We start from the raw sequence: 20,162 nt of genomic DNA, 5'->3' as shown, positions 1-20,162 counted from the left end.
CAGGAGGCCCAGTTCAAGGCCCAGCCTGGCATCACATGGCCTCCTGATAGCACACCCAACATTGTGAGTTGCTCTCTCAGAGGGCATATCTGGCTTTCCACTCCTCAGGGACAGAGAACATTCCACCTTTCCTTGAATCCTTCCCAGCACCCAAGACAAAGCTGGGCACACACTGCATGCTGGGGAGGGGCTGCTGCTCAAATACCTTCAAGGGCCAGGCAGGTGACATCAATGAGGGATGCAAGCCTGGTGGCACACATGAGGGCATGGTGGGGCCTGTGGCAAGCTGGAAAGTCTTGCTGTATGTTGATTGGTTGATCAAATGGCACAGGGAAGAGGCTCTGCAGAGACAGAAATACTGGGTCACTTGCTCGCCGGGGGACTGTAGCCAACTGGCTTCCCCTCCCTCTGGACCACAGGGACACTGTCTGTCCAAGGAGGCCAAGAAACCCTGCCAAGGAAGTGCTCAAGCTGTGAGGAAGATCAAACCAGTCAGTACTTATGGGAACACTTTGAAAACCTGAGGTTCTGTGCCTGAGGGACCAGGTTCACAGGCCCTAACATTTTGCCCAAACCGGGCCCCCAATCTCAGATGATCAGGAACAGGTGTATGGTTAGGGGAGCTTAAAAGGTCCCTCCTGCCCTGCTGGGAGCCACCTTCTATCTCCCCAGGATCTCTGGCAGCCCTGGCTCCACAAGGGGGTGGTAATTGGGTCCCTCTGGAAAACAGCAGAGCCGGCTTAGGGCAGCTGGAGGTGGCAGAAACCCTATCCCCTCCAGGGCCCAGACATTCTCATCAGCGTCTTTCCCGCCTGCCAGCAGGGCCTGCAGCTTCCTGGGGCCACCTGGATCCTGGCCTCCCCTGTTCCCATGGCTCCCTGCTGCTCCCCGCTACTGCCCTGGCAGAGGCCAGTGACCGGAGGTGCCCCAGGGCTGTCTTCCCTCCAAGGTCTTGGTGGCAGCTGCCAAATGGCACAGCGACCTCCTCAACCACCCAGCTCCAGCATCCCTCTCAACTCCCGGGGCAGGGGGGCACTGAGCCCCCACCTGTGGCCCAGCCTGACCCCAGACATTGAGGCCAGCTGTCGTCTGTCACCAGGAGCACAAGCTGCCCGTGAACAAGTGTGCTCATGGCTTCACATCAAAGATGATGCTCTGAAAGCTACCAGGGCTCAAGCACCTGCTACTTGCCCGGCACTTTCCGAGTACTCCCAACAGCTCCGAGGGGCAGTGTTATTGTACCCATTTTTCAGATGGGGAAACTGCAGCTCAGGGAGGTTAGGTAATGTGCCAAGATGCAGGAAAAGAGTTCACCCCCAGTTCTGACTAAACACTACCTCCTTGTGCTGTCAGAATGCCTCACGTGTTCACTTCACAACATCGCCTGAGCACCAACGACGTGTATTTCTGGTAGAGCACAGAGGAGAGGATGGTGCACAAAACAGATATGGTCCCCGCCTGTGTGACATAAGGAGTAAGAGGAGAAATGACACTAAAGGTCACATCAGAGAAATACAACAGTGTGAATAGCGATAGATGCTGTGGGGAACTGGACCAGGAGGCTCCACCTGGTGTGGGGGTGAAGGAAGGCTTCCTGGAGGCAGGGGGGCCCTGAAGGAGGAAGCAATGTTAACTAGGAGAAGCCAGGGTGCCCAGGGGCAGGTGGGCATAAGGGAGTGCTCCCAGCCACAGAGAACAGCGTGACTTAGGAAGGAGGATGACAGGAACTGGAGCGCCACCAGGGTGGCTGCAGTGCAGGCAGCCCAGGAGAGCTCTACAGAGGAGGCAGCGGGCCACAGGGCCAGACCACTCTGGACTTTATAGGCTGCTGTCAGGATTTGCTATTGCTCCAAGAAGCCTGAAGAAGCCACTGGAGGAGCAAGGGCAGCAGGTTGGCATATTTCTAGACCCACCTGGGCTGGAGCGTGGAAGTGGACGGTTTATACACACACACACACACACACACACACGCACACACACACACATACACACACAGGCCTCCTGCCCGTGCCAATTCAATCACCCCCCTCCTAGAGTCAGGGCTCCTGTGGGCCAGGCTAGAGTCCTTGTCATGACCATCTCAGGTCAGGAACCCAGCGAGCTACGCTGAACAGAAACATCCCAACCCCGAGCCCCACCCGAGCGAGGAGAAGCCTGTCACCTAGCCAGGAGAGAGGACAGCAGGTCCCAAAGACCCGGTGCCTGAAAGCAGGGTCCCTCAAGGTCCACAAAGTGTGAAGCTGAAAACCTTCCATGTGTACAAAATAACCTTGCTGGTTCACTTTTCCTGCAGACTTCAATGTCTCTATCTTCCTCAGACCAACTGACTGCCATCACCATTAAAACTCTGTACCACCCGAGTGTTCATTATCCTATTCTTTTCATTTTTCTCTATGTTTAAATTTTTTTAAAAAAAAGAAGGTGCGAGGGACCTGTATTACCTCAGTGGAGGGTAATTTGGCAGTAGCTGTCAAAATTACACGTACATGGATGCTTTAATACAGCAATTCCACCTCTAAGATTATACTCACACACATGCAAACTTAGACATATTTTTTGAAGTTCTGCAGGAGGATCCTGCACACATATCTGTTTCTAAATGCTAAAGCAGCTCAAAAGGATACACAACAAGCTGGTAATATTGGACGCCTGTGAAGAGGAACTGGCTGGTTAGGCAACGGGACAGGAAAGACGTTTTAAATTGGAACAATGTGTCTGTACCTATTCAGTAAACTGGGATACATACACACAGCAGAATACTACTCAGACATCAACAGGAATGAACGGATGCGCTCAACAACACAGAAGAGTCTATAAAACATTACGCTGTGCAACAGAAGCCAGATACAAAAGACAACGCACCGTATAATTCCACTTATTTCAATCTCCAGGAAAACAAATCTAATCTATAGTCATAGGAAGCAAATCATTGGTTTTCCAGGGCTGGGGCGGGGGAGGAGACTGATGAAGAAGGCACGAAAGAACTTTTTGGGGTGATGGAAACGTTCTACATCTTGAGTGAGGTGTTCATTACATGGGTTTTAAAAGCATCAAAACTCATCAAAATATACACTTAAAATGGGTGCATTTTATTGTATGAAAATTATACCCCAGTAGAGTTGACTTTTTTAAAGAGAAAAATATATGTGTGATATAAATCAATAAATGGGAAGTTTTTAAAGCAACAAAAACCCAGTATTGAGGGTCCAATGGGAAAGGCAGTTCCCCAACAAGCCCGACCTCACCCAGAAAGCAGTGGTTAGAAGAACTCCCTGCTCAAATCTGCCTGCCTGTCTGCACCCAGTAAAATTTTTATTTTAAGAAGCAGACTTTCTTTTCTCAATCTAACAAATAATCTTGAGAATCAGAGGTGGACAGAAGCGAACCCACGGGCGGCCCCTGCTCCTGACTGCTGCACGTGTCTCAGCAGCTGGTCTCTGGCCCAGGAGCTCGAACGCTCACAAGGGAGGGATCAGCCCTTCCCCCAGGCCACAGTTTCGTAGCCCTGGAAGGAATCCTAGCGGTTCTCCCATGGCAAGGTCCATGCAGTCATCCCCACAAGACGTGGCCCAACATTCAGAGCAGGCTCTTCCCCACTGCCCAGCCGAAGCCACCATCCCATCTCCCGCTAACACTTGCTGTACCCCCAGAGCACCAACCATCTGAGCAGATGGCCACGACAGAGTTCTGCTGTCCCTTCAGTGTCAGGATGCTGATGCCAATCTGGACATCAGACTGGCAGAGGAAAAGATTCACACCTGAGACTCTGCTGACAGAAGCCAGGGAGCAGCCACAGGGACCACAGGCTCCGCCCAGTATCTGAGACCAGGGCCAAGAGGAGGGTAGCCATGGGCTATCCACAGAAGCCAGGATTCCCATCCCCTCTCTCCCCTCCTTTCCCTCTCCCCCATAAAAACATGTTTATATTATTCTCAGCAAATAGAAATATAGATATTTATACACATATATTTTATAAATATACACATTATTTCTATTATAATATACTCTATATACTGTCATTAAACATATATTTATATGATATATCATTTATTTTACATATATGGTATACATCTATATACCACCCCTGACCCCTGAACATCCCTCTAGCTATGACTCTCTCTCCTCACTTTTCATCTACTCATCTTAAGAAAATTGTCTGTGTTCCTTCTTTGCACTTCCTCATCTCGCTCAACTAATTGCAATCTGGCTGCTACATTACTCCCCTCACTCCCATGACATAGAAACTGGTCAAAAAATGATATTTATAAAAATGTTCATAGCAGCTTTATCATTGATATCCAAAAACTGAAACAGCCCAGGTGTCTAACAATAGAAGACTGGATAAACTAACCACGTTATAGGCAAACAATGAAATACTCCTCAGCAATAAAAAGGAGCAAACTGCTGATACACACACAATACAAATGAATCTCAAGATGGGTATGCTGAATGAAAGAATACTGACCCAAAAGAGCATACCTGGCAAGAATCCATTTACATGAATTTCCAGAACAGGCAAAACTAGTCCTTGGGGGGAAATATCAAGAGTGGTTGCCTCTGGGTAGGTGCAGGGTTGACTGGGAAGGGGCGGGAGGAGGGAACTTCCCACAGAAATGATCGTGTTCTGTGTCTTGATGTAGATTTGCATTATACAGGTGTATGCATTAGTCACAGAGTTGATATTGGCTCATTCGTGGCTAGGGAAAAAAAAGAACCATAAACAAATATTCAGCTCTAGTTAATGATGTGCATGCTGGCTGCTTAAGGATAAAGTATACTAATGTCTGCAACTTATTTTGAAATGCATCCAAATATAAGATGGATAGTTGGATTAATAGGATGGGTAAGTGGACAGATATATAATAAAGCAAATATAGCAAAATGATAATTGTAGAATCTGAGTGGATAGCATAGGTATTATGCTGGAAGATTTTCATAATGAAATGACGGAGGGAGGGGATCATTATCAATAACTTCCTAAGTGCTACATTAAACAGAATCAGAGAAACCTGGGCTCAAATCTTGATGAGGCAATTTCCTACCTGTCTGATCTTGGACAAGACTTAAACTTTCCAAGTCTCACTGTCTTAATGCGTGAAAAGAAGGTGATAAATAACATCTGTGTCATGGAGTTCCTGCAAGGATGATACAAGAGAACATATGCCAGGAGCTTGGAAAGGTTCATTGTGACCCGAAGCTATTAAAAAAAAAAGAGTCCTCCATTATAAACTCACAGAAATTCTAGATTTAAAAATAACTAATAAAAAGTATCCATTTTCTTCAACTTCTAGCTCTCAAGAAAGAGAAATCACTAGATACCAGAAATAGAGGGAACTGAAAGCACATGAGCTGACATTGAAACCCCAGATGGGGGCAGAGGGCTTCTAGACTGGAAAACACCCCTAGAGGCAAGGAGCTTCAGCTCTAGCCTGCTTACAGGGACAAGGGGCAGACCTTTGGGATCACTCAAGTCAAGTTAGGAGTGAGAATCCTGCATGAAGTCCTCTGGATCTCTGAAGAGCGGCACGCTTAGTGAGAAGAGCTTTAGAAAAACTCCCCACCAGCCCAGTGACACAGCAATGCAGCTTGTTTCTTCCTGTTCTCCCAAGAGAAATCAAACACCAAGCTTGCAACAGGGGATGGTTTCAAGCTGGACTTATACCCCCCCAACATTGTGCAGCAATCCCAAGTCAAAAAATTAACAAATAAAAAATAGATCCCAGGCTGTTGATACCTCCAGGGCACCTAGCAAAGCCAAAATAAAACTTCTCTGTAGGGTCATTCGTACAACTTGGGCAGTACAGGATTCCCACAGAGAAAGAAATCACCAAGGAAAATGACAAACCATACAAAGAAAAGTTTACCATGAGCTAGAATTTTCAGACACAACGAATAGGAGAAATGGCATCCCAAGAGCTTCTGATAATTGGACATTCTGAAAGACTATAAGATAAGTATATTTAAACTAATAAAAGAGAAGAAGAAAAAATCATAATGAAATACTAGGCAGATTTTTTAAAGAACTAAATAAAACTTCTAGAAATGAAAAAATATAGCCATCAAAATTAAAATTTTAATGGATGGGTAAAATTATAGATTAGATGGAGCTGAAAAGAGAATTATTGAATTAGAAAGCAGCTATGAGGAAATCATCCATAAGATTGTACAGAGAGATAAAACAATGGAAAGTACAAAAGACAATTAAGGGAAAAAGAAGACAGAATGAGAAGGTCCAACAAATTTGTAATAGAAAAGAACAGAAAGAATGAGGAAGAGGTAATATTAAAAGATATAACAGCCAAGGATTTTCAATAATGATGAAAAATATGAATCTTTCATCATTATTGAAAATAAGGATGAAGCAATCCCCAAGCAAATAGTATAAAAACAATGCATGCCTAGATATATCATATTACAATGCAGAACACCGAAATAAAATCTTAAAAGTAATTAGAGAGAAGAGACACATCACCTACAAAAGAACAATTAGACTTACCACAGACTTCTCAACTGCAACTACCGATGCCAGAAAATAAGAGAATATTCTAAGCATCTTCCATGTACCAAGCAAAAATGTCAACTTCAGTGTTCTCTACCCAGCTATATTATCATTTAAGAGGGAGAATGAAATAAAAATATTTTAGCAAAAGACTTAATACCCACAGGTCTTTGGTGAAAGCACTATGAAACTGTACTGCAGGAAGAAGGAAACTGAACTCAAAGCAAAGAAAATGCAAAAGTGGGTAACTCTAAACAAGCGCTGACTGTGAAAATATGCAGGTAACAGTGATAACGGCTTAGCTCATAGTAAGTGCTTGACAAATGTCTACTGGTTGGTGATTCCTGATTGTGCACACCTCTTCTGAGACAATTTTGCATATGTTTGGGGCATGAACTCAGAAGCACTTCAGCTCATGGCTGTCACATTCCATTTCCTTCTTAATTTCAGGATGTTTCATCATTTCTGGTTTGCCAAGAGTATCCCTTCATAATTGAAGTGCAACTCATATTATTTTATCTTTCGAGTTTTTGCCATCTTTTGTTATTGAGGGAGGGAAGGCCAGTTTGGGTTCAGTCTACCATTTTGAAACTCCACTCAATAAATTTTTATTGAACTAGAAGAAAGAGTTCCCACCCCTCTGGTAGTGCACCCAAGAAGAACAGTCCTCATTGGCTGCCAAACTCTAGCGTAGTGAGATTCTTACATGGTGACTCAGGGCTCCTGGTATAAGTGTTCTAACAACCTGAACAAAGCCTGAGAAGTCACACAGTGTCACTTCCACTGAACCACACTGGTCAAGGTAGTCACGAGTCCACCCAGATTCAAGGGGAGGGGACACAGACCCTGCCTCTCAATGAGAGGAGTGTCACAGAATTTGGAGCCCATATTTTATGCTTTTTTGGAGGGGGGGGAGGTTAGGAAGATTGGCCCTGAGCTAACATAAGTTGCCAATCTTCCTCTTTTTTTTTTCTCCCAAAGCCCCAGTACATAGCTGTATATCCTACTTGTAAGTCGTTCTAGTCCTTCTATGTAGGATGCCACCACAATATGGCTTGATGAGCAGTGCGTAGGTCCGCACCCAGGATCCAAACCGGAGAACTCCGGGAGTGTGCAAATTTAACCACTGGGCCACAGGGCCACTCCCTGGAGGCCACATTTTATTTTATTTTATTTTCTTAGATTGGCACCTGAGCTAACATCTATTGCCAATCTTCTTTTTTTCTTCTTCTTCTTCTTCTCCCCAAAGCCCCCCGGTACATAGTTGTATATTCTAGTTGTGAGAGCCTCTGGTTGTGCTATGTGGGATGGCGCCTCAGCATGGCCTGATGAGCAGTGCCATGTCTAAGGCCAGGATCCAAACCAGAGAAACCCTGGGCCACCAAAGTAGAAGGTGCGAACTTAACCACACTCGACCACAGGGCCGGTCCCAGAGGCCATATTTCAAAACTATCACTTGCAATTATAACACAGCTGAAATTTGGTGCAACTAAAAGGCAGGAGGTAAAGAACAAGTAACAACAACGAGATCTGTAATTTATTGAGCACATACTATGTTCTAGACACTTTACTTCCATATTTCATTTATCCTTACATCAAACCTGTGAGATACTTAGGAATAACACCCTGCTCTTACAAAGGAGGACTCTGCATCTACAGAGTTGGTGTGAATTCCCAAGGTCATACAGCTAAGGAGGGGTCACGTTCAAATCCAGGGCAGCCGCACAGCAAGGCCATGCTTTTACCTATTCTGCTATACTGATTCCTAAAGTCGCTGAGCAGTGACAATTGACTCCAGCCTCGCTCACTGAGGCTGCCTCTGAGGAATTCAAGCTTGGAGCCAGCCACCAGGAGAGGGAGGTGGCACCCCGAGTGGGGCTTCCTGTATAAACAGGAGGCGTATGGGAAGCGGCACTGTGGTGCTGGGACAATGGGCAGCGAGCAGGCAGGGCCCCCTGTCTCCGGTGGGTGCTCAGGGCTGCGGGCAGCCGGGCAGGAACAGCTGGGGCCCTGACTCCCTGACGCCCGGCCCAGGAGAGGAACTGCCCCTCTCGTGGCTTTCCCAGGAGGAAGTTCCCCACTGCTTCTCGGGAAGCCCTTCCCATCACAGGCCTCGGCTGTGCCTAGACCTCCTCTTTCTTCTTCAGGAGCGTGTTGTCTTTAGGACTAATCTGGGATACAGGCCTCCTCTGAAGTCCCCGTGGCCTGGAGGCCTGGAGGGTGTGGGCAAGCCGGGCCAGGCTCAGATGCCACTCCAGGAGGCAGCCACCACTGAACATGTGGTAAGAAAAAAACCAGAGGGCAGTAAAAAAAACAAAAAAACCAGGACATGTAAAGCAAAACGATCTGATGTCCCATCCCAGCTCCAGTTCTAACCAGTTGTGTGCCCTCGGGCAAGCCACTTCACCTCTCTCAGCCACAGTTTCCACATTTGTAAAGCGGGGAATATCTATCTGAAAGAGCCGAAGATTAAATAAGATAACATATGTAAAGTAGCCAACACCTAGAAAGACTTGCAGAAATAGTAACCTTGAGTATTTAAAGCACCTAAGAAGCCCCCCACCTTCGTCCCACAACTAGTCTACTGCTGCATCTGAACTTTCACCATCAGAGGGACTGGGTCACCTCTGAAATACCAATTACCCCTTGGAGGGGGACAAACACCGCAGGCCTGGGAAGCCAGGGCAGGTGGATCTGAAAGAGGATCCAGAGCAGACCCCGACCACTGCCCTCCCAGGCATCCACACCACCACACACTCCTTTTACCTCTCACTTCTGTGGCTAGGCCTGCTCACTCACTTCTCAGGCTCCACCACCTCTACCCATCTCTTTTCTTGAATGTTCTCTCCTCTCTCTCTCCACTCTCCCTGGGTGACTTCATCCCATCCCATCTATAAATTAATGACTCTCAAACCTCTCTCCAGAGTCCCATTCTCCATGTCCAACTGCCTCCCAGACATGTCCTCCTGGATATGCCGTGCACAGCCCTCAAATGCACCGTGTTCCACACAGATAATCATCTCACCCAAGAATCCTGAGCCTCCAGCCTTCCGCATCTTGGGGAACGGCCACACCTACGCCCCGCTGACCCAGCCAGAAACCTGGGAGTTGTTCCGACTCCTCCCTCACTCCCACTCGGCTCAGTCACCACGTCTCACACATTCCACTTCCTGAAGGTCTCTCCAGGTGTGCTCTTCTCTCCACCTTCCGGCTCCTTCCTTAGTGCAGGCCCGTCATCTCTGACGCGGACTCTACTGCAGCTGGAGTCATCTTTCTAACACGCAAACCCGCCCCTTCACTCCCCTTTGACACCCCTAAAGACCTCAGCATAAAGTCCAAGTCTCCCAGCGAGGCACCCTAGGCCCTCAGCGGTACAGACCTTGTGGACTTGTCCAGCCTCGTCACCCACGGCCCAATACCCCTCCCCAATGCTGGGCACCACCAAACGCAGCCGCTAGCGCCCCCTGAGAGCACCATCCCCTCCCTCAGCTCTGGGCCTTTACACACAGGCTGCTTCTTACTGGAGTGCCTTCCCCACACCTTCCCTGGCTCTTACGCATCCCTCAAGACTCAGTCCCAGAGGCACCTCCTCCAGGAAGGCTTCCCCCATCACAGTACTCATCATACTAAACTGCATTTGTCTGTCTGCCCATCCGACTCCCCACTAAACTGCACTGCCCCGCGGGCAAGAATAGGCTGCCTCTCCAGGTCTCCAGGCCCAGCACGGGCCCAGTGCAGAGGTGGTGCCTGGCAGGGCTCACGGGAACGCGGGAAGGAACGTTTAGGACCGAGGGTGCTGAAGGCCGTCCTGAGAAGGAGGGCGCGCAGCAGGCTCCAGCACACTCACAGGTGCCCTGGAAGGTTCCTCCTCCCAGACGGCTCATGCAGTTCAAAGTTTGCAAACGATTTTGCCTCAAAGCCCCAGGAGCCAAAGAAAATCTGGTGGAATCTTAACAGCAAGCCCCTCCCAGACCTGAAAAATGGAGAATTACCAGGGAGCATTCGGTCAGCACAGACTGCCACGGACAACAGGCATCCTGTGTGGACAGTCTTCCTAAGGCTCCGCCCTGAGCGATTAAGGAGAGACCATCCCTGGACATATAAACAATGTCCCACAATCTTCGTCGAGCCCCAGAAAGCGTGGGTCCTGGCTTCTCACAGAGAGTTGGAACCAAGGCAGCCACGCCTGCCCTTCACGAGGCGCTGGCCTCCGCACACAAGGTGGTCCCTCTGCCTGGACTCCACCGCGCCTCCAGGCCGCCCTGCCGGAAAATGCCTTAGCGACCCCTGCCTTTGGCCTTAAATGCCCCTGTTAACCGTCTCCGGAGCTGCGGGCGGCCCACCGTGTCGGGCAGATGCTCTGCGCTTCCCGGACGGGCGGCCGAGGCTTCGCGGGGAGCAGCGGGGGCCCGGGGAGCGCGGGGGGCGCGGAGCAGGCAGGACGGCGCGGAGGGTGCGCGGGGGACAGGACGGCTCGGGGGCGCGGAGCGGGCAGGACGGCGCGGAGGGTGCGCGGGGGACAGGACGGCTCGGGGGGCGAGCGGGTGGCAGGATGGCTCGGGGGGCCCGCGGAGGGGGCAGGACGGCACGGCCACGGTGCCCGCGCTGGAGGGGCCTGCGCGCCCGCTCGCTCAGCTCCCCGCCGGCTTCCTGCGCCGCCCGCCCGCCGGAGGAGATAACACCCGCCGGCCCGACCACCGCCGGCCGCTGCTTCCGGCGGGCCTGGAGGGGAGCGGCGCCTACAAAGCGAGGAAGCCCCCAGGCTCCGAGGAGCCCCGCTTCCGGCCGACGGGATGGATGCGCGGCGCTCCGTCAGAGCCCCCCACCCGAGGCACGCGTCAGCCTGGCACACCCGAAGCTGAGCCTTCCTTCCTCCCTCCAAGTGCTGGCGAGCATGCCGGCAGGCTTTTCCTTAGAGCCCTCCAGGATCACCCCCTATCCTGAATCCCCCTCCTCTTCACGCTGACGCCTCATTATCCCTGAATACACACATAGGGACATCTAACACTTGTCCTAGATTCTCTCCCACCCGCAGTTTCTACCTCTCACAGAACTATAATTAAATCTTGGACTGATTCATACTAAAGTGTCAGTGACTAATACATTTGAATGTTTAATCTTTTCCCAGAGTAAATATTCACCTAAAAGAAAGAAGCACTAAATGTGGAATCCTAGACACTCATTCAACAAACATTTTCTGCAAGACATACAGATACATCAGGCATTAAAAATACAAAGATGATAAGAATACAGCCACTGCCCTCGGGGAGTTCAGTCTAGTAGGAGACAGACAAATTAACAAATAAATTACAACAGAAGGTAATAATTGCTGAGATAGAAGGAAGCACAGACAAAGTGCCATGGGAGCCCAAATACCCAGCCCAGGCTGCTGATGTAGATTACTGGGCCAGGGAAGATCTCCAAGAGGAGGTGACCCTTGAGCAGACTTGAAGGATGAACAGCAAGCAGCTGAGAAGACATTGACAGGCAAGTCATCTTTACCACGTCCAGGTAGGGCAGCCTAAAGGTCCACGTGACCAAGGATGCACCCCTAGTTTGGGGTGAGTGGAGGGGTGTACGGAGCACAGAGCACCCAGAACAGGGGCATGCCCAGGTGGCCAAACGGCATGTTGAAGGTGGGAGGCATGTGCAGCTCACCTTCAGAGCCCAGCCTCTGGCTTATAGTAAACACCTCGGAAATGCTTGTTAATTACACCCAGCGCTTACTCACCTATTGTGGATCAAGTGTGTGTTGTTTCTCTTCCCAATCAGACTGAGGAAAACTCTTCAAGGGCAGAAACTAGGTCTTTCTCAAGTCCACCAGACCACTTGGCACATACCTGGGGACCTCACAGGTACACAGCTGAAAGGGCCCCCTGATTAAAGCAATAACATGCTGTCCTCTGTCCCCCGGCACCTGCAGTGGCATTGCTGGGCACCTCAGCCCTACTGTAGCCTCTTCTGGGGTACCTGACCTTCACTGCCAGGCCTCCCCATGTTACCCAGTCAGAGATCTCGCCTTTCTCCCTCTTCCCTCCTATGGCACCTGTGTCTTGGGCTGCCGAGCTGTGTACAGGCTGTATATTGTTACCTGGAGCTCCCTGTGGGCAGAAATCATGCATCACTGCTCTCTGCATCCCCACACCCAGACAGCCAGTGCAGAGAAGAGGGGTACGACAAATGTGTGTGAAGAAATGAATGATGGGATTGGGGAGTTGGTGCATTTGTTCATTCCTTCTTTCTTTCTTTTCCTCCTTCCTTCTTTTGGCTGGAAGACACTCCCTAATATATTTCAGGACCCACAAAATCAGCCATGTCCTAAATGATCACTTAGCCCCTTTGTCATTGTCATTAAATATAAGAAGAATCCGTCATTCATCCTGCTGTTCCTTCACAGACCCCACCTCACGGCAATCAGATGGTTGATGGGAGAAGTTTCTCTTGGTGGAAGAGTTCAGTTAACTAACAAAGAAAGAATGACTGAATTAAAATATCACCAGTTTGCTAATGACCCTAACGAATAATGGCTCCAGGCAGTGATCATCAATGGCTGTTAAAAATCAAACGAGAAAAAGCTAGACATGCTGCAACTACATAATGCCAGTGGTGAAGAGTTCTTGCCAAAACAGCAAACCAGAACTAACCAAGGCTCTGGATCTGCCAGCGCCCAGGACATGCAGAGGACAGAGGAGCCTGTTACCGGATGCCACAGGGATGTACTCGGCAAAGTCCAGGCTGCGAGAAACTGTACCACAACTATCTGTACAGATATATTGGAAGGAGGAAAAAAGAGAGGAGAGAGACCTACAGATGAAAAGAGACTTAAGAGACATGGTAACCAAACGTAACGTACAGATCTTGTTTGGATCCTGACTCAAACAAATCAACCATAAAATCCTTCCAAGACTACTGAGAAAATTTGAACTTTAACTGTGAACAGTAGGCCCTTATCCAAGGGAGATACATTCCAAGACGCTCAGTGGACCCCTGAAACCATGAATAGTTATCGAGCCCTATATATACTGTTTTTTCCTATATATACATTCCTATGATAAAGTTTAACTTACAAATTAGGCACAGTAAGAATTAACAATAACTAATAAAATAGAACAATTTTAACAATATGCTGAAATAAAAGTTATGTGAACATGGTCTTTCTGTCTCATGCATTTAGTATTTTCAGACCGAGGTTGACTGCGGGTAACGGAAACCCTGGAAGGCGAAACCACGGGGATGACACATTTGATACACCAAAAAAATCACTCTCAGTTTTAGGTATGATGATCATATGGTGGCTGTGTTTTTTTTAAGTGCCTATATTTAGGGATATAAACTCATATATTTACAAGTGAATAGTAGATATGATGTCTGAGATTGGCTGCAAAAGAATCTAGTGGGGGATGGGTGAAGAAATGGGTGGGGATATAGAAGAAACCAGATGGGGCTTCATTAGACTATTCTCTCTCCTATTTTATAAATTCGAAAGTGCCACAATAACAGGTTAAAAACAAAGAGATCAAAGACACAGTCATAATAATATTAATAACTATGATTGCTGGGATTCTTTGTGTGTTTGTTTTGCTGAGGAAGATTCTTCCCGAGCTCACATCCATGCCAGTCTTCCTTTGTTTTGTATGTGGGTTGCCACCACAACATGGCTGCCAACAAATGGTGTAGGTCTGTACCTCAGAACCGAACCCAGGCCGCCACAGCAGAGCAAAGTGAACACAACCACTAGGCCACAGGGCTGGCTCGCTGGGGGTTTTTTAGTGCCTCCTCTGTGCCAGATCCTGTGCTAAATGCTTTTCACACAGTATCTTATTTAATCTTTTCCTGAACCCTGCAACCTAGATACTATCATCACTGTTTTGTAGATGAGGGAACTGAGGCACAGAGAGGCCAGATAATAGGCCCAAAGTCACACAGCAAGTAGATCACAGATTTAAGTCTAGATCTGTTGAAACCCAAGCCCACATGCTCTCCCACGCCCTCTCACTCACTGACACTGACTTCCCGGAGTCCAGGCAACACTCTCTCTGTCTTACAGTGAAGAGGCCGAGGCTGTGTTCAGTAATAACTAGTAAAGTTGAAGATCTTTGTGCCTTTCAATCCAGCACTCCCACTTCTTGGTAAACTGTAGCACAGGAGCACGAGCAGACATATAGGAGAATGTCCACGGCAGGGCTACTGGTAACAGCAAAGAAGAGGAAACAACCCAACGTCCCTCGATGGATAAACAAACCATGGCGTGTTCATACAATGGATGGGGCAACACAGTGAAAACCAATGGAGCTTGTCTTTGTGTATCAACCGGGAACTTTTCACAAACATAAGCCTGAGTGAAAAAGCAAGCACGTGTCTTTCTGCAACAGCAGGATACCATTTATATAAAGTTATGACACAGAAAACAATACTAAGTATTGCCTGGGAATGGATACACATGTAGTGCAAGTATGGAAACAGCTACCGGAATATTAAGCGCCAAGTTTACCGTGGTGATCATTTCAGGAGAAAGAGGGACAGAAGGGGATCAAGGAAGCGTAGAGAGGGGTCTTCAACCATGTCTGTAAGATTTGTTTCTTCAAAAGGAAATGTATGTTAGGGAGTCTGTGGAGAAACAGGGGTCCCATACACTTCTGGTGGGCGTGAATACTGGGTCAATCTATACGGAGGGTACGGTAGTCCCCCCTTATCCTCAGGGGATGCGTCCCACGACCCCCAGCAGATGCCCGAAACCACGGCTTGCACCCTATATAGACTATGTTTTCTCCTATACATATGTATTTAAGATTCAACAGCAAAACCAGCACAAATTCCTCTTTCCTTCTTCACAACTTCACAGATAGAAGATTCGTTCTTAGGGTACATCTTAGCAACCTCAGCATACAATTATTTTTCTTTCCTTATTAGGTCAAGAACTTTCACCTTTTTTCTTGAGGGAAGCACTTTATGGCTTCTCTTTGGCATATCCGAATTGCCAGCATCACTACTCTTGCATTTTGGGGCCATTATTAAGTCAAATAAGAGTTACTTGGGGGCCGGCCCCATGGCTGAGTGGTTAAGTTCACAGAGCTCCACTTTGGCAGCACAGGGTTCACGGGTTCAGATCCTGGGCCTGGACCTAGCAGCGCTCATCAAGCCATGCTGAGGCTGCACCCCACATAGAAGAACTAGAATGACCTACAACTAGGATATACAACTATGTACTGGGGCTTTGGGGAGAAAAAAAAAAGAAGATTGGCAACAGATGTTAGCTCAGGGCCAATCTTCTTCTCCAAAAAAAAAAGAGGAGTTACTTAAACACAAGCACCGTGATACCGCAACAGTCAATCTGATAACTGAGAAGGCTACTAAGTGACTAACAGGTAGGTAGCATATACAGCATGGATACTCTGGACAAAGGGATGGTTCACATCCTGCAGGAGGGAGCAGGATGGCTCAAGATTTCATCATGCTGCTCAGAATGGCACACAATTTAAAACTTATGAATTGTTTATTTCTGGAATTTTCCATTTAATATTTTCAGACCACAGTTGACTGGGGGTAACTGAAACTGCAGTTAAGAGAGGGCTACTATAATTTGGTAACATCTGTCAAAGTTACAAATGCACATACCCTTTGATCCAACTCTTCACTTCCGGAAATTTTTTTACAGATATATACACACACCTACAAAATTAGGTACACACAAGATTATGCATTACAGTATTGCTTATTTAAAAAAAAAGATTGAAAACAACCTAATCCCATGCAGCTCTAAAAAAGAGAATGCACTGATACGGAAAGATTTCTAAGGTGCAGAACACAGTGGATTAGATGCCGCCATGTGCAAAAAGCGAGCAAAGTCAGGGAAATGTATGCATTGTACTTGTATATGCATAAAATACGTCCGGAAAGATATACATGAGACCAGGGTCACTCGCTGCCTGTGAGAAGGGTGACTTGGGAACAGAAGTGGGAGGGAGACTTTTCACTGTAAGTCTTCACGTTTTTAAATTTTGGTATATGTGAATATATTGCCTATTCAAAAAATGATAAAATTTTAAAACTCTGAAGCTCAGCAAGGCGCCATAATTTCCCAGGCTACTATCTACAGGAATCAGGACAGAGGTCTGTGTTAACCACTCCGCCGTGGCGCCTCCTGGCCTGGGGGGTGTGCACTGATGACAGTACAAGCACCAGCACCTCCATTCTGTCGCACTACCTGTGTGGCCTAGAGCAGACCTGGTATATTTCTGGACCTGAGTTCCCATCACCCATGTAAGAGGGTCCCTTCCTGTTCAGACATGCTACCAGTCCCCATTCCTCAGAAGTGCTGCCTCCTAGCAAAAGGCTAGGGCCAAGAGGTACCTGGAACAGAGCACACCAGAATCCCACTGTTCCTACCCAAGGCCCCTGATCCTGACCACTGTTTCCCCCAACAAAAGCCTGCTTGTACCACCACAGCAGCCTGTCAGCAATTACCCCCAATTACAAACCCAGAGCCCAGCAAGGCCTCAATTAGTCTAAAAAGGGGCCTGAGGAGGGGCCCGCTGCCTGGAGTGGGGCACCCACATACGATGCCTCCACCCACAGGCGCAGCACACTCCTCTCAGTCAAGCCCAGGGGCTTGGATGCTTGGTAACAACATCCTCAGGACACGGTCCTGGGGAGAAGGCTGTTGGCTCTCCTTTCCAGAGTGGCCATTCCCTGCAGGGCCTGGTCAAGCTCTCTGGCCAGAAGCACAGTTTTCCAGACTTCATGCTGCCTCCCTGCTCAGACCACACACATTCTCCCTCTTAGCCCTGTCCCAGGCAAAGCGCAACATCTCCAGGCTACCACCTCCTTCTAGGAGAAGACAAACATCCCTGGAGGAACCCTGCAGATGGAGGGATGCCCCAGGCGGATGCCCCTAGAGCAGCGTGGTTATGGGCTTGGCTCAGCGTATTGGGAGGAGGCCCAAATGCCCATCTCTTCCCAGGGAAGGATGGCCTCTGAATTCTTCTCTGTAGCATCCGGAAACAGACTTGTCCCTGGTCCAGTCTTCTCCTGCAAATTCCCTGAGAGGAATACCATCAGGTTTCTGAGCCCAGGACTTGGCAAGCCTTGAGGTTTTCACTGAATTGGCTCCCATGCCCTTCTTCACAGAGCATGTATGGCTCTGAGAAGACTGGGGGCATATATGTGTGTACACAGATCTCAAGACTGGGTGTGACAATGTATGTGGGGAGGACCAGAGGTTATAGGAAATGGGTCTCATAAACAGCAGGTAGATTTGGTCAGATGGAAAGAAGGACTTCCTGACCTCTCAGGGACAAATCGAGGCACATGTGCAGGGGCGAAACTCAGGACTGCAAAGTCAAACTGCCACTTATTGGCTGGGGGACTCCAGCAAGGTACTTAACTTCTCTGAGCCTCAGTTTCTCCATCTGTAAAATGGGAATAGTACCAACCCCTTAGGTTTGTCATAAAAATGAAATGAGAGAAGGCATGTAAAGTCCTTGGCTCAAAATACAAGCTCAATAAAGGAGAGCTACTTTATTCTATTATAATGATAATAATAAGAATGGCTGGAGGTACACAGTGCTAATAAGCTCATTCGAGAGAATGCCATCTATAAAGAAAAGGCCCTGTTACTGCATGTCTGTCTGTCTGTATAGCACGGTAGTTTGTTCTTTCGGAAAACTGTCTGCAATAAAACTAATAAATAATAAAACTAAACATACGCCTGCTCTCCTAGGTACTGACTCAAGGGTAATGAAATGCCCTTCACAAAAAGACATGTACAAAAATGTCGATACAGATTTATTCACAATATCCCAAAACTGGAAACAACACAAATGCCCATCAATAGGTGATCAGATAAGCTAAGTGTGGAATACTACACAGCCAAAGAGATGAACGTCTGACACGTGCAACAAGATGAATATCAAAAACATGTTATGCAGAAGAAACCAGACACAAAAGAATCTATGCTATATGCCCCATTTATATGAAGCTCAAAGCCAGCAAAGCTAATCTGTGGTGACAGAAATCAGGACATGGGTTACCTTTGGGAGTAGGTATTGATGAGGAAAAGCTATGAGGGGACCTTCTGGGGTGACAGAAATGTTAATGTTCCATATCTGGATCAGGGTGGTGGTTACATGGTGCGTTATATGTAAAAATACATCAAGCTGTACACTTGAGATGCATATTGTGTACCACATGCAAGTTATACAGCATACACACAAACACACACACAGACACACAGACACACACACACATCATTTTGGCATGAGGAAAATCTCCTTCAGAAGACTAGTAATACGAAACACAAAACTCAGCCCTTCTTCCTCCCTTCCTCTAGACTTCATCGAAGCTAGGCATCTAAAACTGCTCTCCTGCACGGAGGCTCTTCACACAGCGCCCATTTGTCTAAAGAGAAACTTGATCTGGGAATGAGGACCAAGATGAAGGTCCCCTCAGGGTACTGCTTGGGGCTCCAGACAGCAGGCCTCACCTTGCAACCCAGCCGGCGCAGATGCAGAGGCCTCTCTATTTCCAGTCAAGTTTAGTTTGAATCTTTCAGGCAGGTCCTCACCATGGTCAGGGAACCAGGGAGGTGTCCTGTGTCCTTGCCCAAGGCTCGGCAGCATGGCATAGCCGCAATGAGCAGATAGCTCCAAATGACAGAAGACTCGGGAATCCAGAGCTGGCCCCTGGTGGTCCAGCCACTCTTCCCCACCTGCAGTCCCTTTCATGGGAAAACAGCTTCATTACAAGGTAAGTGGCATTTCTCAATTCTCTCTGTGGAGCAGAGCCATTTTCCAGTTCCACTAGAATGCATCCAGCCCATCCTGGCGGGAAGCACTGAGTGAGAAGCGGAGGACAGAGTCTCTGCCCATCACCGCCTACGGTCTGGGTGCGGAGAAAGACAAGAGGCAGCTTTAAACAACACATCGCCCTGCCAAGCAAGTGCTGGGCCTGGTGGCAGGGTACTCACTGTTCAGGGCTGAACAAAGTGGCTTTGGGCCATGGGAGGCACAGCCATGGGATATCAGAGGAAGCTGGTCAGCAGAATTCTGTATCTGGGAGCATCCCAGAGGTCTTTGGAGGAGGCAGATCCCTGCAGGGCCCAGGAACCAGCCCCCTCTGTCTCTTCTCCCTGAGTTAGCTCAACCAGGAGAAAGGCCTAGAACCGCCCTGCAGTCGGCCTGGTAGAGGGAAGGGTACACTAGGGTACACACTCCTTGGGGCAAAGAGGTTCTGGTAGACTTGAGGGCCAACGTCAGTGAGGCCAGGAGAGCCCAGAACTCTCGCCTGCTGCCTCCCAGCCCAGTCACCCACAGCAGGGGGTGGGGAGCAGGACAGGACACGACGAGTCACATTCAATAAGATATTTACCAACTAGAAACAGCTCTCCTCTGTGAGTCTTCCCCAGAATGGGTAGTGGCTTCTCCTCTCTCTCTCTTTTCTCTCTCCATTTCTCTACTCCCTCTCTCTCCCTAGACACATTTGGGTAAGTGACTCTGCTAATCTCATCCAGGCAGAACAATGCCCGCTGGCCTGGGGTCTGGTGCTGTGTGGGTGTGTGCACAAGAACTGTGCAACCCTCTGGGTGCAGCCTGTCAGTGTGGGCAGCGAGCTCAGCAGAGATGAAGCCTGTGTTAGTGGCCCGCGTGCACTCAAGTGGATCAGGACT

At 48.4% G+C, this 20,162-nt stretch overlaps 1 long non-coding RNA gene across 1 annotated transcript; it reads right to left on the bottom strand.

Annotated features, from left to right (window-relative positions):
- Nucleotides 1-324: 324 nt before the first annotated feature.
- On the bottom strand, nucleotides 325-20,154 carry LOC139041439 (uncharacterized). Its single transcript, XR_011496600.1, has 3 exons — nucleotides 18,981-20,154; nucleotides 1,338-1,458; nucleotides 325-341 (listed from the first exon to the last, which is right to left on the bottom strand). It is a non-coding gene; the product is annotated as an uncharacterized lncRNA (long non-coding RNA).
- Nucleotides 20,155-20,162: the final 8 nt, after the last annotated feature.

Source organism: Equus asinus, chromosome 21 (genome assembly GCF_041296235.1).
Source record: "Equus asinus isolate D_3611 breed Donkey chromosome 21, EquAss-T2T_v2, whole genome shotgun sequence".
Taxonomy (NCBI): domain Eukaryota; kingdom Metazoa; phylum Chordata; class Mammalia; order Perissodactyla; family Equidae; genus Equus; species Equus asinus.
This window is presented reverse-complemented; position numbering and strand designations above follow the sequence as displayed.